Source organism: Schistocerca cancellata, chromosome 1, assembly GCF_023864275.1.
Source record: "Schistocerca cancellata isolate TAMUIC-IGC-003103 chromosome 1, iqSchCanc2.1, whole genome shotgun sequence".
Classification (NCBI taxonomy): domain Eukaryota; kingdom Metazoa; phylum Arthropoda; class Insecta; order Orthoptera; family Acrididae; genus Schistocerca; species Schistocerca cancellata.
The window spans coordinates 1,264,781,458-1,264,807,330 of record NC_064626.1 but is presented as its reverse complement, the minus strand read 5'-3'; positions in this window follow the sequence as shown (position 1 = coordinate 1,264,807,330).

Genomic DNA, 25,873 nt, shown 5'->3' with positions numbered 1-25,873 from the left:
AGGTTTAGAAAAGACTGCTAAGAGATAATCATCTGTTTATGTATCATGTTATTTTCTTTGAATTTGTGTATGTAAAAGTGTATTTAATGTATTTAATGGGTCTAAGATTTTCATAATTTTTCAATTATTATGTGTTTGTTGGTCTAAGGCAATATGTATGCCAAAATATTTCATTGACTTTGCTTAAAATTTTGAGTAATGACATTGTTTAAAAGGCAGTGAACATGTCAACAATTTAAATAATTAATGTAGGTAATCAGTTTTCTTTAATGTTTCTACATGTTTATATTTCAATTTTGATTTTTATAGGGAGTTAAATTGTACTCTTGCTTCCCTTTTTGTAATTAAATTTTTTTTTCTCATTCATTAACATTCATAAACAAAAAATGTATGTAGGGAAGCAGCCTACTCACGCTGTAATAAATTCACATCAGTTTCCATTGTGTGCCAGCTAGTCTGCTGTAACTAGCTCTGACGTCATAAATGTTGCGCAATACCTTAAAATTCAAGCAAATGATCTGAAACTTTTCCAGCATGTAAGGAATAATACTAAATTAATGTGTATTAAATATCAGTTCGATAACTTCAGCCATTTTTGTAATTTGGACGTTTTTCTAAAAAAATAATTGGCGCAACAGAAAGGAGCTAGAGACTTCAAAATTTATATTTAGACTCATCTTTCATAATGATTTAATAAAAACAGTACTTTGGATTTCACAGGTTAAGACTTTAGTGGAAATCCATGATTTTCTGGTTTTCATCTCAAAACTGAAGGAAGCAAGATAGATTAAGTAGGCTAATGAATAAGGATAGGATGTTTAGATTTAAATAGGTTGGAGGTCCGCTATGACTATGAAGATGTGAAAAGTTTCTTTTGAATACCTATAAAATTATAGCGATAGCGGATCTCCAAAGGGCCAGTTCAGAGCTCATATGCTGCGTGCAGCGTAACTTAATTATTTCTCTCGCCCAAGATATTTAACTTAGCCACGTCATAATTTTATTATAAATACTTACCTGCGTGCTAAATGCACGATTAAATTAACAGCTTCATAAGCCATCAGCAAAAGAAGCTATAAATTATTATGTAACTTGAAGTGGTGCGTTACTAGCCCAGCGGCCAGTCGTGAGAGCCGAGTTAGAGCCGGCGTTCTCTTAGCCGTCCGCACCGAGGCTATATATATAAGAGCACTGCGCGAGAAGGAAGGCCCCAGTTCTCTCCAGACGCTGAATAGCACGTCAGCTGTGTCGGGAGTCGTTTCGCTACGGTAGCGCTGCTACAAACTGCCTCGGGTGCCGTATTGAGTTATGATGTATACGCGTAACTGTGAAAACATTTCAAATGAAGGATTATTTTTGGAATGATTTTCATTATCTAGCTTCAGTTTGCGTGTTGTTGTATTTTCACGTGCCGTCGCGGGACAGACATTCTACCAATCATTTTAGCGTGGCGTTTGATGATATTTTCTCATCAAATTTTGGCGAGCATTCTTATGACATTCAATTCGGACATTTATAGTTGCATCAGCGAATTAGACTCTGAACTGCTCTGTTTGTTAGGCTGTTGGGATAATTGTGATGTTATCAGTGAATTTCAGAATATACTCAACTATTTTGGAAAATTGTTTTTGATTAGAAATCCCGAACAATCTCCTACTTCTTCAGAGCTATAAGCTGCAGCTATAATAATATTCTCAGGTTAAGTGGGCACTAGGAACTCTCATTACAGGCTCCACGTTTCGTTAAATCACTTTCTGGGTGCCAAAAAGCAAAGAGAGAGCCAGTGTTGAGAACGGCGAAAGACAGCATTATACAACATTCCAAAAGCCGGGAAGTGCAGTGTTTTTCCCACGTTTAAATAACAAACTTTATTTCACAAGCAATTTGCCTATACTCACTCGCCGCCCCACAGGTACTTTCGGTACCACTATCTGATCCCTGCAAACCCTGTTCAACCCGGGAATAGTGCGTGGGAAGAACGACTGTCCGTAAGCGTCTGTATTGGCTCTAAATTCTCGAATTTTCTCCTCGTGGTCATTACGCAATATGCATGTCGAGGGCGAAGTAATACGTTGTTCGACTCCTCCTGAAAAGTGCTATACCTAAATTTCAGTACTAAACTCTTAAACGGCTGCCATTGGGGTTTGTTTAGCATCTCCGTAACGCTCTGTCACCAGCTAAACAACCCGGTGACGAAACGCGCCGCTCTTCGTTAGTTCTTTTCTATCACCTCTATCAGCCCTACCTGATGGGATCCCAGACAGATGAACAATACTCAAGAATCGGGCGAGAAATCGCCTGATAAGCCACTTCTTTCGTGGATTAGTTACATTTCCTTAAGATTCTTCAGAAGAATCTGAGTCCCGTGGCTCCTTTTACAACTATCTGTTTTATATCGTCATTCCACTAGTTGGAAACAGGGTCTGCCGTAAAATATCGTGACGTAGTTATCCAGAGCGCCCGCTCTGAATAACTACGCCACGATACTTTACGGCAGACGCTGTTTCCAACTGCTTGTCATCAATAGTGTAGTTGTACAGTAGTGGATTTACTTTCCTATGTACGTTCAGGATCAATTGCCAGAGTCTGCACTAGTCATCAATTCTCTGCAGGTCGTTGTGCAAATTCTTACTATCTTTTGCTGTAGCTACTTTGGTATAAACAACTGCATCATCTGCAAATAGTCTTAAAGAGCATCCGACGCTTTCTACTAGATCGTTTATATACATTGTAAACAGCAACGCTCCTAACACTTCCCTGCGGTATTCGTGATATTACCTTTACATCATTTCTTTAGTTTGTTACCCAGTTATCTTAGTCTCTGAGTAAATACTCTCACGACAGTGATAAAGCCTGAAGCATGCAATGACCCAAAAGTATTGCTCTTACAGTTTGTCGTAGAAAGATGTGTACAAATGCAAAGGAAATGTCATGTGATTGTCGGTATTGTGCGAACGTCACTACATGGGTGCTGTTGTGCTGCTCTTCCACTGCATCCACTGGAACCATAAACAAAGTACTTATCGGTCAACTCTTCGCCAGTAAAGCTATCCATATAGCAGTGTATCACGTTAACGTACGACTGACACTGCCGGAAAGCCAAAACCGAGACAGTACAGTGGAGTGTTGAATGCAGACTTGAAGGCAAAGAATAAAGAGGGATTTATTGTTGTCAAAAGCAAGTAGTATGACTGAATCACTTTGATGTGATTTGCATAACATCCTGATTTTGCCTCCTTATATCAGTTAAGGGTCCCACGATAGCAAACACGTGGCACGTTTTCAAACTGAGGCAATTGGAAACTAAAAACATATTTCCATTTTCAAGATAAAGAAAATGGCTCTAGGCACTATGGGACATAACATCTGAGGTCATCAGTCCCCTGGAACTTGGAACTACTTAAACCTAACTAACCTAAGGACACCACACACATCCATGCCCGTGGCAGGATTCGAACCTGCGACCGTAGCAGCAGAGCGGTTCCGGACTGAAGTGCCTACAACCACTCGGCCACAGCGGCAGGCCCGCTTTCAAGATAGGTAGCAGTATTAAGACATTAGTGAAATTCAGTAAAGTTACAAATATCCCACATTAGAAGGTGTAAGACCTTCTTCTTTTTCGAGGTACAAGATGATGCAGGACCGAGAAAGTATGGTCTTATATAACTAGTTTCAACAATATGTAAGGTTTTACTTGTCACAAAATTCTGTAACTGAAGAATTAACATTATATTGCAAGGCTTTACAATACTTAAATGTGTCGAACACGATATATAGCAAACGCTGCACGAAACACATCCTCACGTCTAGCATAAGCAAAAACTGTAGAAATTGCCGAAAACCGAGCATGGGAGTCTCTAGTGCTATTTTAAAATCAGGCACTAGACTGAAGCATATATTGTTGAATGCAACCAATTCATCTCCACGCAACTTTTACATTCTTCAGGAGTAGGTCTAGGTACTTAAGTAATTTTCCCATACTTATAAGTAGTATATGGGCGGCTCTGAAGAATGCTACACCAAGTATATCACCGTCTTTGCTACATTCTGAGATTCTAGACAAGAGCTCTCTCCAGACTCTTGATCACAAACCACAAACGATGACGGGGTTCACATTAATTGTTAAACTTCATATTCTCCTGATCGAGATGCTTAAGTCATTATATTTGAATTTAACCTTAGCACCTTACCGACTGTGTTCCTATCACACGTAACTAACGAAAGACATCAATTCAGAGGCATGAACTATTTTCTGTCTCATGTACAAGAGTCATTCTTGCTGGCTGCCATTGTTTGTACTGTATGTAATGGTATTTGATGGTCGGAACAGATAGTGTTACATCCATTTCTCGTGACCACTGTAGGTGTATTGTAGTGAAACACGTATGTATTCAGTACCAGCGATGGCGAGCCATGAGAGAATCTCTGACCAGAGAGTTATTTATCGTTGCGAGTCTGCGCTTGACCGCGCGAGAGTTCAGTTCAGTTGCGTGTAGCGAGCCGGCAGGAGCAGTTGTGGTACGTAGCGAGTCGCCAGAGCATGTAGTTCAGTTGCGAATGGCCATCTGTCTGCAGTAGTCAGTCAGTACAGTTGTGTGTGAGGAGTCGGCGGGCGTCGACATGGGTCTCTGGTCACGATTCAGGACGAGATATATTGTTAAATAAGGTAATGAAGCAGGATTGCGCTCAGCTAATAATGTATGATAACTGTAATTAATTTGTTCAAGAAATGCCCCAATAATAATTCTGTTTTCAAAGCAATCGTTATTAAAAAGAAAAAAAAATCATTACAATTGAATGTTCATTTCTCAATTTTTGTGTCGAGTTTACATTGGGCCATTATTTTTCAATATTTTTGTAGCGAAGGTACAGTAGATTTTATTTCAATTTAACGATGTTTTGTGGGAGCTCATCAACATTTGGGTCATTATTATTCAGTAATCTTGTGGGGAAATAACTTTTGGCACGTTTTCATTATCATAGACTTTTATTTTTATTTTTTGCTGGGAAATCACACTTGGCTCTGTTCACATTAACATTTGTATTGTCTTGTAAGAATTTGCTGGGAGGTTACGTTTAACACGATTCCCATTAACATTTAATTATTGCCATTTTTTTCTTGGGGGGTTATAGTAGTACTATTTGCGGAAGATTTAATTGTGCATCTCCTGTGACTAGGTAGAACAGGCAAATGTCTACACCTAGGCCCTATACTCCAGAATGTCGACATAGTTCATCTTCTTTCCTTTTTACTTTTCCGTTTGATTGTATGAATGCATCCAGGTAAGCGATGCAATCTTTTTGTTCCACAAGATATTTACCTCAAAATGTATTACACATAGCTTTGACGTTGTATAACCGAATTTAAAACAGACAACACTACATGTTACAAACGCAGGAGTGTGTGTTAACTAACTATATTTCAATACTTTTATCAAATTTATTATTGTTATTACTGTATACTGCTTATGTACTACACACATTGCAGTGAAACAATGGAAAATTCAGGATGGAATGTAAGAATATTAGAGAGGGAAAGTTGCTACTCACCATATAGCGGAGTCGCAGATAGAGACAACAAAAAGTTTCACACAGTTGTAGCTTTCGACCATGAAGACCAGTTGCGTTTGCGTGAGTGTGTGTGCGGATGTGTGTATGTGTGTCTATTGTTGACAAATTCCTTAATGGCCGAAAGCTGTAATTGTGTGAATCTTTTTTGTTGTCTCTATCTGCGACTCAACATCTCTGCTATATGGTGAGTCCCAACTTTCCTGTTCTAATATTGGCACATTGTAGTGATTATTACATCCATTATTATTATCATTATTAACATTATTGTTATTATTCAGCCGTTTTGTAGTATGCGTATTGCAGTGCTAACTCACTAAGGATAAAAGATTTAATGTAACCGAGAGAGATGCCGCAGTGGCTAGCACACTTGACTCGCAATCGGGAGGACGACGGTTCAAACCCGCGTCCAGCCATCCAGATTTAGGTTTTCCATGATTTCCCATAATCGCTCTAGACAAATGCGAGTATAATGACTTTTCTGGAGACTAGAAATCTACTCTGTAGGAATCAGCATGGGTTTCGAAAAAGACGGTCATGTGAAACCCAGCTCGCGCTATTCGTCCACGAGACTCAGAGGGCCATAGACACGGGTTCACAGGTAGATGCCGTGTTTCTTGACTTCCGCAAGGCGTTCGATACAGTTCCCCACAGTCGTTTGATGAACAAAGTAAGAGCATGTGGACTATCAGACCGATTGTGTGATTGGATTGAGGAGTTCCTAGATAACAGGACGCAGCATGTCGTTCTCAATGGAGAGAAGTCCTCCGAAGTAAGAGTGATTTCAGGTGTGCCGCAGGGGAGTGTCATAGGACCGTTGCTATTCACAATATACATAAATGACCTGGTGGATGACATCGGAAGTTCACCGAGGCTTTTTGCAGATGATGCTGTGGTGTATAGAGAGGTTGTAACAATGGAAAATTGTACTGAAATGCAGGAGGATCTGCTGCGAATTGACACATGGTGCAGGGAATGGCAATTGAATCTCAATGTAGACAAGTGTAATGTGCTGAGAATACACAGAAAGATAGATCCTTTATCATTTAGCTACAAAATAGCAGGCCAGCAACTGGAAGCAGTTAAAACCATAAATTATCTGGGAGTACGCCTAAGGAGTGATTTAAAATGGAATGATCATATAAAGCTGATCGTCGGTAAAGCAGATGCCAGACTGAGATTCATTGGAAGAATCCTAAGGAAATGCAATCCGAAAACAAAGGAAGTAGGTTACAGTACGCTTGTTCGCCCACTGCTTGAATACTGCTCAGCAGTGTGGGATCCGTACCAGATAGGGTTGATAGAAGATATAGAGAACATCCAACGGAGAGCAGCGCGCTTCGTTACAGGATCATTTAGTAATCGCGAAAACGTTACGGAGACGATAGATAAACTCCAGTGGAAGACTCTGCAGGAGAGACGCTCAGTAGCTCGGTACGGGCTTTTGTCAAAGTTTCGAGAACATACCTTCACCGAAGAGTCAAGCAGTATATTGCCCCCTCCTACGTACATCTCGCGAAGAGACCGTGAGGATAAAATCAGAGAGATTATAGCCCACACAGAGGCATACCGACAATCCTTCTTTCCACGAACAATACGAGACTGGAATAGAAGGGAGAACCGATAGAGGTACTCAAGGTACCCTCCGCCACACACCGTCAGGTGGCTTGCGGAGTATGGATGGAGATGTAGTTGTAGATGGCTCGTTTGAAAAGTCAGTTCCTTTGAAAGGGCGCGGCCCGTTTCCTTCCCCATCCTTGACAAAATCCGAATTTGTGCCCCGTCTCTACTGACGTCGATGTCGACGGGACGTTAAACCTTATCATCCTTCCATCCTTTCTGGTTCGATGTAAGATAGGGAAGGGTCTGAAGGTCCTGAAGTTCGCGGATGTTATGCACAAATGAGTAATTCAAACGACCTTTAGTAGTAACTGTCAACGGCTGCTTTTCTGTGTTGTTGTCCATTAGCACTATCACTAAGGCAGGAAAGCACAGTCAGCACGATTCAAAACTTCATAGTTGTGACGGAAAAAATAAAACTTCCTGTTCGAAGAATAAAAGCTAGAAACGCAAATCGTCATAACAAGGAACGCAGTTGTGAAAATCGTGCTATTATCGAATATCAATTTAAGTTTTGGGAAGTACGAGGGCAGTTCAATAAGTAATGCAACACATTTTTTTTCTGTACAGGGATTGTTTTATTCAGCATTGAAATGCACCAGATTATTCCCCAATCTTTTAGCTACACAATACTATTTTTCAACGTAATCTCCATTCAATGCTACGGCCTTACGACACCTTGAAATGAGGGCCTGTATGCCTGCACGGTACTATTCCACTGGTCGATGTCGGAGCCAACGTCGTACTGCATCAATAACTTCTTCATCATCCGCGTAGTGCCTCCCACTGATTGCGTCCTGCATTGGGCCAAACATATGGAAATCCAACGTTGCGAGATCGGGGCTGTAGGTTGCATGAGGAAGAACAGTCCACTGAAGTTTTGTGAGCTCCTGTCGGGTGCGAAGACTTGTGTGAGGTCTTGCGTTGTCATGAAGAAGGAGAAGTTCGTTCAGATTTTTGTGCCTACGAACACGCTGAAGTCGTTTCTTCAATTTCTGAAGAGTAGCACAGTACACTTCAGAGTTGATCGTTTGACCATGGGGAAGGACATCGAACAGAATAACCTCTTCAGCGTCCCAGAAGACTGTAACCAAGACTTTACCGGCTGAGGGTATGGCTTTAAACTTTTTATTGGTAGGGGAGTGGGTGTGGCGCCAGTCAATTGATTGCCGTTTTGTTTCAGGTTCGAAGTGATGAACCCATGTTCATCACCTGTAACAATCTTTGACAAGAAATTGTCACCCTCAGCCACATGACGAGCAAGCAATTCCGCACAGATGGTTCTCCTTTGCTCTTTATGGTGTTCGGTTAGACAACGAGGGACCCAGCGGGAACAAACCATTGAATATCCCAACTGGTGAACAATTGTGACAGCACTACCAACAGAGATGTCAAGTTGAGCACTGAGTTGTTTGATGGTGATTCGTCGATCATCTCGAACGAGTGTGTTCGCACGCTCCGCCATTGCAGGAGTCACAGCTGTGCACGGCCGGCCCGCACGCGGGAGATCAGACAGTCTTGCTTGACCTTGCGGCGATGATGACACACGCTTTGCCCAACGACTCACCGTGCTTTTGTCCACTGCCAGATCACCGTAGACATTCTGCAAGCGCCTATGAATATCTGAGATGCCCTGGTTTTCCGCCAAAAGAAACTCGATCACTGCCCGTTGTTTGAACGCACATCCGTTATAGACGCCATTTTAACAACTCAGTACAGCGCTGCCATCTATCGGAAGTCAATGAAACTATACTAGACGAAGCGGGAATGTTTGAAAATATTCCACAAGAAATTTCCGGTTTTTTCAACCAAAATTGGCCGAGAAAAAAAATGTGTTACATTACTTATTGAACTGCCCTCGTATATTCTCAAGCTATCCGGATTGTGGCCTTGTATGGAAGTTAAACGTGGGCAATAAACAGTTCGCATTTAAACTGAGGTGATAGAGAGGAAACTGATGATTAAATGGGTAGATCTAATCACTAATGACGAATTACTGAGTCGAGTTGGTGAAGAAATAATTTTATGCTCCAACTTGACTAAGGGAAGAGGATCGATTTACAGGTCATACCCTGAGGCATAAATGAATCGTCAGTTTGGTAATGGAGGAAAGTGTAGGAGCCCGCATCTCGTGGCCGTGCGGTAGCGTTCTCGCTTCCCACGCCCGGGTTCCCGGGTTCGATTCCCGGCGGGGTCAGGGATTTTCTCTGCCTCGTGATGGCTGGGTGTTGTGTGCTGTCCTTAGGTTAGTTAGGTTTAAGTAGTTCTAAGTTCTAGGGGACTTATGACCACAGCAGTTGAGTCCCATAGTGCTCAGAGCCATTTGAGCCAAAGTGTAGGAGATAGAAGTGGTATAGAGAGAGAGAGCAAGGCTTGATTACTTTACGCTGATTGAAATGGATGTGGTTTGTAGTAGTTATGATGAATGAAGAGGCTGGCACCCGATATATTAGCCCGGAGACTTGCATCGTAACAGTCATCGGTTTGAAGACATCATCAGCAGTTATAAACTCACTATGCAGAAAGCCTCGCCGAGCACTAATGCTAAGAATGTTGTCTTCAACACTGGGTGCTGTTGACTGTCAGTGTTTACAATCCACTTTAACCACCGTAAAAGTAGTAATCTCTATAACGGTACTTTGCGGGCAGGCGTGTCAATTAGCATCATATTAATTAAAATGGGGGATAAATAGACTTTATTATGGAAGAATTAAAAAGGGGAATGTAAAACGAAACTTTAATAACTGCACAGTATTACTAACAAGCAATATAATAAAAAGTAATAAAAAGGAAAGTAGCAAAGACAAAGCGGGACAGAAAGGTATAGGGGCGCCTTTGTTTTTTAATACATATAAAAGATCATGTCACACATTATTGAGCTCTCTACCTTCAGTTATCGCGATCGGGCTAGTCGATCAAAAAGTGGTACGCAATTGCGACATGCGTTAAGGAGATTATTTAAAGACTTTTCAAGCACGTTTAAAATACTTTACGTGTGACGAAGTGATCAAAGACGTTTATTGTCGGGTGGAGTGAAAATGAATCCGACAACATAATTCGAACTTTGTGTTAGCAGGGAAAAATATTCTTGGGAAACTATTATGGTTGTGGAACCCACGAAAGATGAGCGCAACGGAAAGCTATAGTTTACGTAATTCTGCATTTTATAATATGGTGAAACTGGTGCGCGCGGAACATTAATAGAATCTTGTCCTTGGACGGTTGCGGGGGTAACTGATACAAACAACGCGCCAGCATAAAAAATAGTTGCTTATTAACTACCAGATATTAATTAACAGGGACCTAAAATGCTAAAAAAAGGATAGGATCATCACCTCCAATCCCGATTCAAATTTTTTATATTAAATTAGTGAAAAGAGAATGTTAATAAACAAACTACACTTCAATTTCATCCACGATTTTGCCTTCATTACGTAGTCTTGACTACATGATAAACAATATCTGTGGAAGTTGTATGCAACGTATCGTCATACTATTTAGCCAACCAATTTTGTGGGACACCAAAAATGTAAATGCATCAAATTGTTGTTACAGCGGATGTGTAATGTGTGAGTGCGACGAACTATATTGAGAAACTGAACATCCATTACGTACTTGCATGTTTATCTGCGAAAATGGTCCTTGTCGCTACATCAGCATAGAGTTCGAATAGAGTCGCTGGAACATTGGAAACCATTCAGATAAATCGAACATCTAAATACGCATAATGCTGGTACCACCAGGATGTATTATTTCTCCTCACCCCCGTGGCAGTAATTGAATTAAGAGTCAGCCGGGAAATACATTTAAATCAATTGACGACCATTGAGCTAGCGTCACGAATTCTCAAACGTCCACCGCCATGTATGAAGGCGAGTAACACCACAGGTGTTAAACGTCGATCGAGGGGTGTCGTCGTGATCGTATTGAATGACACTGAGCGGTTACAACTCGCAGGTTTCTTTCACATATAAACTACTGAGGGTGCGTAACCCACTCTGCGTACTTTGAACAATAGCGAGAAGGTTTCTTTGAAGTTTCGAAGCACGAAAGCCGGCTCAGCGGGCGGCAGGACGACAGCAGCTCGACCAGCGCGATCCTCGGTCAGCTCTTAGTGACCCGCCAGGACCCCCCAGGTAGCGTGAGACCCGTGCGTCGGTATTGGATTCCGATGCTGTCGCCACGCAGGCCTCAGGAACTTCTGGCTCTGCCACACCGGTATTAAACCGCGCCGCGTTCATTAACCGAATACCTCAGCCGCTGGTCCGGCTCCTCCTGGCCAGTTGATGTGGTCGCATCCTCGCTGCACAAATTACTGTCAGTGGTACCGCTACCCGCATGGTAATTAAATGCCGGATAGCTGGAAACTGGCAGCACCACCGTCTCCAGCCACCAGTACTGGAGTCCCTGGTCGTATCCCGCCGTGATACGCACCGTTTACTGTAGCCGGTCTCACGAGCGGTGTAATTAAATTCAGAATTATGTGAAGAGTTTCGCCAACACATCGTGAGGCAGGAGCAAAGTGAAATACATACGTCACGTAACATGTACAGCAAGTAGTCAGGAAAGGTCTACGTATTTAATTACTTGTCCATTGTGTGGTTAGATTTACTGCAAAACTGCGTGTATGATACTTTGTAGACCGTGGTTTAGCGTGGCACGTGTGTCTATTATTTGTTTTCCTATGTGACTCCGTGTAGCCGAAAGGAAACACTATGTATGATGTGATGAGACAGCCGAGAAAGGCATCGTGACATGAGAAATATTTTTTTTTAATACTTGCACGTGAGCCGTGGCATATCGGTTTGCTGACCTAACTACCTCTGGCACCGGTATCGATAGTCACTTCCCTCTGTGACTTGTCTTTGGTTTTCCTGGATGAGGAGTGGAGGATCGACGCGTAGGCAGTGAGTTCAGTGAGTTGCGAATGGGACGGACGGAAAGATGAGGGCTGGAGTAACAGTGCCTGGCGAGTACGGGTGGGGGGGAGGGGGGGATCGGGAGGTTTGGTTGGGCCGATTTATGTGGGTCTGACAACCCATGTACCCAGCCGGATAGCCGAGCGACTTGTCAAATGTTGGGCAGCCGCTAAAGAAGCTAACGTAGTTCGTGCTCTGGAGATCTGGTGAGTGGAGCCTCCTTCTGTTATTTAGAAAAGGAGTTGAAAGGATAACTGACGGTGGAGAGAGTAACATACTGCCTATTGATATTCTGCCCATGTGCTTTTATTCATCATCATCATCAGTTAAGACTGATTATGCCTTTCAGCGTTCCCATGATCCCCTATTCAGTGCTGACATTGGTGCCTCTTCTGATGTTAAACCTATTACATCAAAATCATTCTTAACGGAATCCAGTTACCTTCTCCTTGGTCTGCCCCGACTCCTCATACCCTCTACTGCTGAACCCATCAGTCTCTTGGGTAACCTTGCTTCTCCCATGCGTGTAACATGACCCCACCATCTAAGCCTGTTCGCCCTGACTGCTACATCTATAGAGTTTATTCCCAGTTTTTCTTTGATTTCCTCATTGTCGACACCCTCCTGCCATTGCTTCCATCTACTAGTACCTGCAATCATCCTAGTTACTTTCATATCCGTAACCTCAACCTTGTTGATAAGGTAACCTGAATCCACCCAGCTATCGCTCCCATACAACAAAGTTGGTCGAAAGAGCGAACGGTGCACAGATAACTTAGTCTTGGTACTGACTTCCTTTCTGCAGAAGAGAGTAGATCGTAGCTGAGCGCTCACTTCATTACATTTGTTACACCTCGCTTCCAGTTCTTTCACTATGTTGCCATCCTGTGAGAATATGCATCCTAAGTACTTGAAACCGTCCACCTGTTCTAACTTTGTTCCTCCTATTTGGCACTCAGTCTGTTTATATTTCTTTCCCACTGACATTACTTTCGTTTTGGAGATGCTAATCTTCATACCATAGCCCTTACATTTCTGATCTAGCTCTGAAATCTTACTTTGCAAACTTTCAATCGAATCAGCCATCACAACTAAGTCATCCGCATATGGAAGACTGCTTATTTTGTGTTCACATATCTTAATCTCACCCAGCCAGTGTATTGTTTTCAACATATGATCCATAAATAATATGAACAACAGTGGAGACAGGTTACAGCCTTGTCTTACCCCTGAAACTACTCTGAACCATGAACTCAATTTACCGTCAACTCTAACTGCTGCCTGACTATCCATGTAAAGACCTTTAATTGCTTGCAAAAGTTTGCCTCCTATTCCATAATCTCGTAGAACAGACAATAACTTCCACCTAGGAACCCGGTCATATGCCTTTTCTAGATCTATAAAGCATAGATACAAATCCCTGTTCCACTCATAACACTTCTCCATTATTTGCCGTAAGCTAAAGATCTGGTCATGACAACCTCTAAGAGGCCTAAACCCACACTGATTTTCATCCAATTGGTCCTCAACTAATACTCACACTTTCCTTTCAACAATACCTGAGAAGATTTTACCCACAACGCTGATTAAAGAGATACCTCTGTAGTTGTTACAATCTTTTCTGTTTCCATGTTTAAAGATTGGTGTGATTAATGCTTTTGTCCAGTCTGATGGAACCTGTCCCGACTCCCAGGCCATTACAGGTATCCTGTGTAGCCATTTAAGACCTGACATTCCACTGTATTTGATGAGTTCCGACTTAATTTCATCCACCCCAGCTGCTTTATTGCATTGCAATCTATTGACCATTTTCTCCACTTCCTCAAATGTGATCCTATTTCCATAATCATTCCTATCCCATTGTACCTCGAAATCTGAAACATTACTGATCGTATTTTCACCTACATTGAGCAACTCTTCAAAATATTGCTGAAAGGAAAATTGGCGCAAAATTATTGTGTCTCGTTCAGTGTATAATATCTATTTGTGTGTTCTGCAGTGTGGCTTGGCTTGAGAGTGGTCAATTGTTTTTAGCGCGCCTTCTTTGAAGCCACGTGATTCTGTTAACTGGTAAATTGCTTGTGTGCGCACCCTTGAGGTGCGATGTTGTGAACTGAAGTGGTAACACCGGTGAGTGGTACTGTAACCGGTGGCAATGTCATGATACTGTGTTAGGTTCTGGGTATGAATTTGAAGTCTAATTGGGATTTAGTAAAGTGCATTTATCCTAACCTAAGTTGATGTTTGTTAGTCTTAATTTAGTTACGTAGGGCATCTACTGAGTGAAATTTTCTGCTTTGCTTAAGTTCATCTTAACTAGTGTTTCTTAAGGCGTTATAGCAATACTTATTCATGCCTCAGGGGGTTTAACTGCAACTGGTCTGTTTGAACCTGCTCCTTTTTCAGCTACATGTAATCGCTTATCATCTTATCTGGACAGAGACGTGTGTATTTATTGTGTACGACAAAATCCATTCTAATTATATTTGTCAGTCTTAGCAAGTTTCACCAGATCTGATTAAAAGCCTTGTGAAGGGTGTCACAGTTATCTTAACCATTCTATATAACTCTTTGTCCAGATGTAAACTACAAAATGTTTCAAGCAAATGTTCTTAGCCGTCAGGGGGGACATCAATCAGCGTGATTGCCTTCGTTGTAGCTTTCTTTTTTTACAAAGATATAAACAACGGTATGACTTTTTTAAAAGGCACCCTGTATTTTTTATTCGGTAACTCATTTCCTCTTCTAAATACCTATTCAAAAATGTATCACAGTGTATCATTCACTGAAACACAAAGTTATTAATTATAAAACATAACAATGACGTTGACGCTCCCAGCGCTTAGTGCAGGTTCTCGCGGTAATGGAAACCATCCACGTGCTGACGTTGACAGAGGGCAAATGTAAAATAAGTAAAATGCCACCCGTCATTCCGTCAACTATCGTCAGTTGAAGAGATGTGTGAGTAGAATGTACACCAACGAAAAGAAGATAGAAATGGTACTCATCTGTGGGGAATGAAAGTTAGCACAACAGTAATTGCAATACGGTTTTCTTATGTATGAGTACATTTAATACAGTAGTTTAGTCCTTTTAAATATTGTCGTATAAAGTAGGCGTACAGTAAAGGCTGTCCTTCCTACAAACTGCATCGACATAACGTTTCTTTTACTGTTGTTGTTGAAGGTAGGTGAAATGCTATGCAGGCAGTGGAAGTGTTCAGAAAGCGATAACCTTACAAGAACCCACTTTCCCGACGGATGTTTTCTCGTCTTGTTGCGACGCTTCAGGAAATGGGAAGTTTCAACCCACGACAACGCAATCGTTGTAGCACTCGTACAGACGAAGCTGCCGAAGTTACTGTTCTCGCTTCCGTTGCTATGATTCCACATGTGAGCACACGACAGCTTGAACACGAGATTGGCATTCCTAAAACCAGTGTGAATCTTATTCCTACACGTCACCGGTTACATCCTTACCATGTACACCTACATCAAGAATTGCATGTCGTATGGGAATGATTCCCAGAATCGTGTACAGTTCTGTCAGTGGGCACAGCAGCAAATACTCGCCAATCCGATCTTCTACAATGTTCAACTTACCAGTGAATGCTCCTTCTCAAACAAAGGACAGGTAAATACAAGGAATATGTATTATGGTCCAGTGACAACCCACGATGGCTTAGACAGGTTGTAACCTCCCCACAGAAAATATTATAATGAATAATTATTGGGTTAAAGTGATTCTTATTTAGTGTAACCTCTCTACAGAAATTCTTTTTCATTTAACCTCCGCATAAAATTTATTTCCCATTTAATGTAAGATCGAAACAGAAAAATTCCTAAACTTTGTAATAAAAAATAAATTTAGTAACATGGTAAAATTTGGACGACAGCTGTGCTGCGTCATGGCCCTGTAAGATCATTCTGAATAAAAAGCAAAAATTCTCACCTCGATAAAGTCGGCAACTATGTGCTCTTACAATAGCTTTTCCCGGCACAGCCCTGTGCAATGCTGGCATATGCATTTATTATTTATGAAAGGAAGCAATTGATTTATCTTTTACAACAATCGGAATGATCATGCATTAAAAAAAAGTATTAAATTCTTTAAATTGAAATGAATGCTTGTTAGAAATTAGACAAAGATTATTGTTAGGACATTTTTAAAAGATTTACATGTGAGTTTACATAATATTACTAAATATGCGCGAGGCTGCTTTTTTTACCTTATACAATAATGCTCAGGCTCCGGCATCGCTGCACCGCGAACGGCCCACCCAACATGATACACCAGACAGGACTGACAAGCGCAGACAGGCGACTGCTCGTTAGCAACAACTTATTGCTACTGCTACACAGTTCGTACTGCAGTCAACACTGCTCTTTGGTCTCAGATTCTCTTATAGCTTACATATCGCAGGTAGCGCATACCTCTTACAAGGTGGAACATCAGCGTCAATGGTGGGTTAACGTCTGGTGTGGGATGCATGGCACTGCAATTATTGGCCCTAAATTCATCAATGGTAGTCTAAACGGCACAGCGTGTGCCAACTTCCTCAGATGAATTCTTCCTAGCCGCGCGGGATTAGCCGAACGGTCTGGGGCGCTGCAGTCATGGACTGTGCAGCTGATCCCGGCGGAGGTTCGAGTCCTCCCTCGGGCATCGGTGTGTGTGTTTGTCCTTAGGATAATTTAGGTTAAGTAGTGTGTGAGCTTATGGACTGATGACCTTAGCAGTTAAGGCCCATAAGATGTCACAGACATTTGAACACTTTTTCGAATTCTTCCTACTCTTCTGGATGAAGTGCCGCTAAGGACCAGACTGCTCATGTGGTATCAACACGATGGATGTCCAGCACATAATGCCCTGCGTGCACGTCGTGTTCTGAACCGTGGGTATCATGCCGGTTAGATCGGTCGAGGAGGAACAGTTATTTGGCCTGCTGGCGCTCCTGATTTAAATCCTGTGGACTTTTTTCTTTGGGGATACATTAAAGACGTTGTCTGTCGGGATATTCCAACAACTCCAGAGAACGTGAAGGAACGTATCGTGCTTGCTTGTAATTCTGTTCAGCAGGCAACACTGGAAGCAGTAAATAATTCTTTCATTCAACGAGTGCACCAGTATATCCGTGTCCAGGGTTACAACGTTGAGCACCTTTGAATATTCTACTCCTGGGCTATGGTACGGAAGAGTCAAAGTCAATTTTTTGTTGTGTTTTTAGTTGGTTTTCATTTGACAACCCCAGCAAGTTCACGAGTTTGTGGTCCTGGGCTCAAAGTGAATGCTCTGTTGCGTAATTAATAACGTTGTGTCTCAGTGAATGATACACTGTGATAATTTTTGAATATCCTATACTGAATTAGCGAATAAAAAATACAGAGTACCATTTAAAAAAATGATACCGCTGTTCATATCTTTGTAAAAAACAAAGCTACAACGTAGGCAATCATGCCTTTTGTTGCTCTCTGGCGGCTACAGTACATTTCCTTGAAACATTTTGTAATTTTCATGTGGTCAAACAAGTGCCCTGGGTGGTCAAGATAAATGGGGCATCCTGTATATTAGTTTATTTATTTAAGTTTAGCCTTAGCTATTTGTTTTATCTATTTTTATTTATCTTGCTGAAGCGAATCTCATCATTTGTTAGTGTATAGTCTGTTATTGTTTGAGTACTGCCTCGAGTGTGCTTTATGTTCATAGTTGATTGCGAAACACGCGATTCTGCCCTGGTGTTTACAGCCGTGACTTCTGGGCCCCTACCTTGGCGGCATCCTGCGCAATGCCTGAGGTCTAAGTTATTGCCGCGGCAGCGCTTTGCCGCGTCGTCTGTCATACCTAGCAGAAGTTGGGTAGTGTGTCTTGTTCCTTGGAGTTGTACCTGGGTTGATTGACTGCCGCCAGGTTTGTAGGGTGTGGAGTTGAGCGGGATTAACTCATGAACGTATGTAAATTATAATCAAGCTGTTGACCCTCTTACTGTCCTTAAGGAGTTTTCAAATTCCCTACTAACACTTCTTCAAAAAATCGGATGTGCTCTGTGTTTCGTAAATGTAGGTTTCCTATACTGAACGATTCAAATTTCATTCTTACTGTCCATAAACTCAGATGCTTTGTATTTATTGACTACTGTTTCCTTTTGCCCAGGCCGGCCGCGGTGGTCTCGCGGTTCTAGGCGCGCAGTCCGGAACCGCGCGACCGCTACGGTCGCAGGTTCGAATCCTGCCTCGGGCATGGATGTGTGTGATGTCCTTAGGTTAGTTAGGTTTAAGTAGTTCTAAGTTCTAGGGGACTGATGATCACAGCTGTTAAGTCCCATAGTGCTCAGAGCCATTTGATCCTTTTGCCCATATTGGAAAATTTCAATAGTTTGTCACTTTAGATGTCACTATAAATATGATAGTTTTCATGTTGGTATTAATCTGGAATTTAATTGATTAGTATGTTATTCTTAAATAAATGTTAATTTGGTGGAAACGACAAACTATCTGATGGGTCTCCCTTCCACGTGTTGCTGTTTGATCCTTTCCTATCCTGAATTCAAGAATTGCTACAAGACGAATAAAAATCTGGTTTTGATGTTGCAACACAGATGGCGATAGAAGCCTCAGAAAGAAATGCGTGTTTATTAATTTTAATTCTACAGTGACAAAAAAAGCAAGAGCAAAGTGAGAGGTCAATGGCGCTATTTATGTTGTTATATGGCTTATTGTAATGACAGCCCAGTATGTATATCAAGCGCGATCTGCATTTTATCAGGCTAATCACAAACAGACTAAGTCATCGCGAGTACGTTGGCAAAGTACACAAAGTACTTCGCTCAATTTCGTCAGGTTCGTCGTTCAAAAATCATCCCCTCAACTGATATATAGTTTTCCAAAACTTTTACATGTAAATTTATGCTTACACTCTTCAAGAAGCTTTGCTGGGGTGGAGGATAAATCGGATTCCATTGTAATTTTCTTCTGTATTTATGCATTCGTAAAATGGAGTGCGAGGAAAACGACTTTCTGTAAGCATCTTTATGAACCGGAACTTTTCAAATTTTCCTGTCACTGTCGAATGATATGTTTAGTAGGAAATAACAAGTTTACTGGCTCATCTTCGAAAGTACGCCCTCGTAATATTAACAGTGATCCTCCCCACCAGGCACAACGAATCTTTAGAAGCGTCTGCCACAACTGCTTGACGAGCGGCTCGGTGGCCCTCGTACTTACTAGTCTGATCTGTCATGGATTGAGCCACTGCTGTACCTCATCCTTCTTACGATCCATGTAGTTGGCAGCATTGCGACGGTTTTCATGTCTGGACAATACAAAGAGAAACGCCACAGCTGCAGCCTCATTGGAAGGGTATCGGCGGACAGACCACAAGAGCATGTGGTTTCCGAAGATGTGAAGTGGCCTTTTCAGTGATTGTAGTGACAACATTCTGGGCCATTTACTGAGCTGTTTTCAAAGTATTAACCAACATGCTGTTCTAGTCACTAGTGTATGGCTTAATTATTATGGTTCCTCCTTGCATAAGGTTAAACATCCCCCCACTGTGATGCCCAGGTGGATGTAATAATTAGGAAAAATAAAACTGGCCATTTGGGCAGGAATATTAGACCCCTTAATTCATTAGGTAGGTTAGTGAATTTAAAAAAGGAAATTAATAGCCTAAACTTTGATATATTGCAAAAGTACAGTGGCTGGTAAAACAGGACAACTGATCTGAAGAGCACGGGGTACTAATTCCCAAATTGAATAGCGGTAATGACGGATTAGATACAAAATGCAATAATAAAATAGGAGCACAGATAACGTGCTACGTACAACATGCACCTTCTCAGTAGAAGCTTATGTGACTGCCAGATGAGCAATTAATGAAAGGCCTGAAATAACTTAGATGACATAAATGACACTACTCATGTTTTTAAGATAGGTAAATACTGAACTGTGATTGAATTCGACAATACGACAAGGTAGGAAAGGAAAACAGGTAGGAAAATACCGACTAGCAGAATGCTACGTAGAAAACAACGAAATCATTGCTAATACTTACTTTAAGAATTATGAATAAAGATGGTATACCTGGATGAGACCTGGAGATCCCAGAAGGTTTCAGGTTGAGTATCGGATTAAAATTTTGTATTTCTGATGATCCACAGCCTCCAGATGTTTAATAAACATAAATATGTTCAGTAGTAGGCTGCAATGCGATTTTATTTAATCGTGCCATTAGCTAATTTCGATTACTTGTCATTCTCAAGCACCTGCAAAAACCAGCATCGTCTGAATACAGCACCATGTATAAATAACACTTTACACACCTCACATTAAGATGGAACATTACACATCGTAATGTTTTCTCTTAATGTAAGGGGTGTAAAGTGTTATTTATACGTACAAGTCGACGTATGCAAAAATGTTACTAACAAAAATAAAAGCTTGTAATTTATGGGCTCACTACATCAGTCACTTACAATACGAATTAGTAATGAAATATCTCTGTATGATAATAGAAGCCACATCAGAATGGTTATTGACGTTCTAGATGTGATACTGACTCAGAAGTTAGTAGACAGTTCAGGGATACCAAATGTCGTTACGTCTACGCATGTGTGTCAAGGATATGGTCCATTACTAACTTAAAAACGTAAATCGTCGTTTGCTTCAATAAAACATCTAGTATTCATTTTTTAAAAAAAGGTTAAAATTTTCCTGTCCATGGCAATAGCGAATATTTTGTGTGCAACGTACAGGTAGAATTGACAGATTTACCAAGTATTAAATTTTATATGCCGAATGAAATTAATTGCTGATTTTTGTTATCATATCACGAATATAGGCCTCGTGTGGTTGAGAACCACAGGCTGTTAATCCAAATATTAGCAACAGTATGACCGTATCTGAAGAGCTCCTAACGAACTGTACATCTCACTTAATAATAGGCACAGGATACTGTTTAAAACGCTAATCTGAAAACATTAACATTTTTTGTGAGAGTTAACGAAAAGCATAGCACGATGGGAGATGTTGATGGTGCGATTGTAGCAATAGACACGAAAGTCATCTTCATCGACATCAGCTGCATGCGACATCATTTGGGCAAGACATAGTATCTGAGATTAGCAAAAACTTACCATGGACCAGTCTGTCTAATACAAGACTCAACCGTCTGCGGTAACCAATAACTTCAGAAAAAATAATTTTCTTATTATGTAAGTTCCAGTATTATACTTTATAATCCAGCAGCAAACTGATCTGATTACAGTCCTGTTAGTGGTGCTGGCTACAAAACATCCTGCGAATCGTTGCTGAGTACATCTCTGTAAACTACCTACAGCAGATAGTTAGGAACCCCAGTCACGATAGGAATATACTGGATTCAATGCAGTGAACTGATCTCACATATTTGAGGATGTCCACATTGAAATTTGTATCAGTGACTATGAGGCCGTTATAGTAACAGTGGTCACCAAAGCACAAAGCTCATATAAACAGACAGAAATTGCTCTGTGTTCAATAAACTAGATAAATAGTAAGTAGCGTTATACCCCCATGACGAACTTGAAATTTTAGCTCAGAACAGGAGCATGCAGAGATAGGTCTACATGACTGAAGTTTAAAAGAATAGTTGGCCATGCAGTCATTAGATATGTACCTACCAGAAGAGATCAGGACAGGATGGAAATTTCATGGTATACGGTCACTATAAAGAAACATCTAAAGGAACTGATACTACCAATAATAAATAAGAAACACAGCATAGTGCTGTAGACAGACGTTGAAAGGAAGGTGTTTGGCTGTCAAGATCACAAGAAACCTTCAACTAGTGCCTTAGAAAAATATAATCAAAAAATCACTCAGAAAGAAAGATAAAAATTCTGGTCGCATGTAAAGGCTGTTATTGGCACGGAAGTTATTGATACGCACTGATGCACGAGGTAGGGACAGATGTTGGGTTTAGCAAACTAACAGAAATGCTTATCTCCTTTTCCAATTAGCCCTGGGGAGTGTTGTTCCAGTTCAATTCTCGTACAACTACGTAGATGAGTCAGCGGTGTTGAGAAACAGCTGACATCCCTGAAGTCAGGCAAAGCTCCAGCGCTTGACAGAATCCTTATCAGATTCTATACCGATGACGTGGCTGAGTTAACACGTCTTTTAACCGTAATGAGTCATCGAATAGAAAACTGTGCCAAGTACATCGACCATCGCTCCTGTCACTTGTTAGGACGATATCGTTATAGGCATGAGTCATCGACGGATGTCACCAGCTGACATGGACCTGAGTTACAGAGCTGCACGTAGTTGTACTAGTAGGCGGCAGAAGTCAGCAGTTGACGGACAGTGCTAGCAGTCGTAGTGAAAACAATGTTATAAAGTACTGTTTGATTAATATTTAAAATATTTGCATAATTATGATTGTTTTATATGTGTAGTAATTAGCAGTGTGACTGTTGTATGAGTGAAGAGGAACAGAAGTAAATGAAAATTGTTTTGTTTATTCACGAAGTACCGGTTAAACTACACAGGGGATTTACGTTAATTAAATGTGCAGTCAGTTTATGGTACTAATAAATCTTGAGTAGAACACAAATTAATCGGTAATTTCAGAAGGAGTAATTTTATATTTGACACTTTTCTAAATTTATTTATTTAGGAATTGCCATAGAAGGAAATGTTTTACTGTGATTGGCCATTGAAGTAAGGCACGGGATAGCGCGGGATAATATTGCAACTTGATGTGCTGTTTGTGATATCAGCCAATCAGAAAAATGCAGGCCCGCGCCAATCTATGCTGGAAACAAAGCCTTTTGATGTGATCTAGGGGAGTCGAGGCTGAGGGTTGTAACTGGTAACATCTCATTGAAAGCAGCTCCGACGAAAGTACTGTAAAATCGCGGAGAAATGCTAATTACGAGTTTGCGAAGTAGTACAAAGTATATTTAAGAGAACGATATAGTGGAAGTCGTGTGGAATTTCGGACGGAATATCAAAATTATTGCTTTTGACTGTTAGTTAAAGCTGCGTGGCGTGTTGTGCGATCTAAGACTGGAACAGGTATTACGTGTAGAGCAGAGTGCACAACATTTGAGCGAGCATTTTCATAACTAAACGATCCGGTGAACTCTATTAACTTCGGTAATGGGTGTAAATACCATAAGCTGGCTACGTGTGTGATTGTGGTGTTGGTGTGAACTTTACATTGTGTTGCCACTTAGTACGGACTTGGCAGTATTAACTGTGATATTTATGGTAAAAATACACCTGAAAATTTACATTGCCAAGTTAAAACTTATATTTCAGTAGCTAGTCACATCCCGTTTACCGGACAATTCGATGTATGTTGCGACCTGCAATAGACAGTATGGTCTAGTATTTTCTACCACAGCTTTTAGCTGGACAAATGAACATTGCTGGACACTGGCAGGGCGGTAAAAACTTGCGAGCCTCACCGCACATTGTCCAGTATCCTTCATAGCCTCTCATTGTTAAACAGTCCTTGAAAATACTCTGAGAAGAAGTTTACTAGATTATCTAGAACAGACTGACCTTCTTAACGAAAGCCAACAGTTTCCAGTAAACGGCGATCACGTGAAAGTAAATCGTCCTTATACGTCGCACTGAAAGCCATGAGACCATGCATTCAACTTGATGAAGTATTTGTTGACTTCCGAAAGGCATTGGACTCGTTCCAACACGTACCTATCACTCAGGTAGTGATCGCAAAAACACAGTTAATCTAATCTCACCGGGCAGCGACGCGTTTATTCAATCATTCTTGCGTTCCGTATATAAATGGGACGAGAAAAATCCCCTATGGTTTTTGGAGTGTAGATGTAGATGTAGATGTCTATACGAAGCTGGCGCGCATTGTTCAAAAGATTCACTCAAGTGGCGATGTGCTGCTTTCTGTTGGGATTTTTTAGTTACATTCCTTTTTTCATTCAATAAACTCATAGCAGGGATGTATTTGTAGATGGTCAATCTATCGGAAAAGGAGAAGACAATACACTTTACAAACAAGGACACACATGGCTGGATGTAACCTCTCTTCCACAATTTCAAAATGCTTTACTCCTTAAGGACGCGGAAGGGGTAGCATCGGTCTCATTGCCAAATCTTCCGAAAAAAAAGTCGTGTTCGAAGTGTGCTTTCTAGGAAGTCTATTTCGCATCCTTCGGGCTGTGAGAGGAAGTTGAGAAGAAGTGAGCAGGTACGTGATCTTTGAGTTTTACATAATTCTGTATTAACCAAGGACAGAGCAAACGGCACTGCGGTACACAATGTATACAATAAAGCCACCCTCATTGATTTCTATCTCCATGCTGCCAGCTGCTATCACGCCTCACTGCGTGAGACTGTTCTACGAACACTGGTACACAGGGCTCGTACAATATCGGACGAAGTATGCCTACCAAGGGAGCTTCACGACATTAAGCACTTTTTCAACAAAAACAGAAATGACGAGAGTCAAATCCGACGGAACTTCAGACAGGAAGTACAAGCTCAGCATAAAGGAAACGAAGAGGAGGAAAATATAATGTCGTACCTGCGGTTTGCCAGCAAAGTACCGAACAAAATCCGGAGAATTGGAAGTGGTCCATCGCCCATAGGTTTTCTGTATTCAACGGCGTGAGACAACTATAAACGATCTTTCATGACATATTTCGCCTTGCATTAATGTGAGCGGATATAGAGCTATAGTGATCTACGATGGGCAACCCAGAACGTCCACTGGATGTTGAGGAACGGGTCACGTGCGCTCCTAATGTGTACAGAAGCGGGTGTCCCAGCATGCGGCCGGGAAAGCAGGATGAGCCGACTACGACCATTGAACCGATACCATACGAGGCGGCTGCTACAGGACAGACGCCACCTACCCCAATTGCGACCATGATCCCGAAGGACAATGATAGTGCAAGAGTATCTTCGAATGAGACCATAGATACCAAACGTATCCCTGTCTCCACCGCAACCTACAGAATCTGTCGCGGAAGCTCCAATAGGTACTGTATCAGAAAACACTACTTAGCGGCTGACACTGACAGGATGCACCCACCCAGAGTTCGACGACTCTCAAGAATGACAATGTTCGTGCAAGTAACATTCCAATGGCGACCACTCAAACTGTTGGGGCGTCCTTCACAAAAACGCGATTCTCAGAACCGATGACGAATGCCGCAGTCACCAACATTGCAAGTTACTCGAAAGTTTCTAAACCAGAATCTGCTCATCATAATATGTCTGATCACTGACAGGAAACATCCTGAGAATCGTTACTGAATACCTCTCTGGGTAGTACCTAGTAAAAAATAGTTCGAGACCCCATTCAGGATCAGACTGAACTGGATTTAATGGCAAGGAAATGATCTCCGGTCCTTGAGGATGTCCACATTGAAATTTGTACAATTGAATATGAAGCACTTGTAGTTAAAATGGTCACCAATGAATGAAGCTCAACTAGAAGAAACAGATGTTGTTATACGTTTAACAAACTTGATAAAGGGTCAGTAGCATTTTATACCAATGAGGAAGTTGAAGTTTCAGCTCAGAACAGGAGCATGTAGTTGTAGGCCTACTATGGCACTATTTTAAATGAATAACTGACCATGCACTCGTTAGATATGTTCCTACTAGAGGAGTTCGTTACAGGATGGACATTACACGGTATACGTTCATTATAAAGATACACATAGAAAATGTTCTGGGGAAGGCTAACAAAAGACTGCGTTTCATTGACAGGACACTTAGAAAAAGTAATAGACCTAC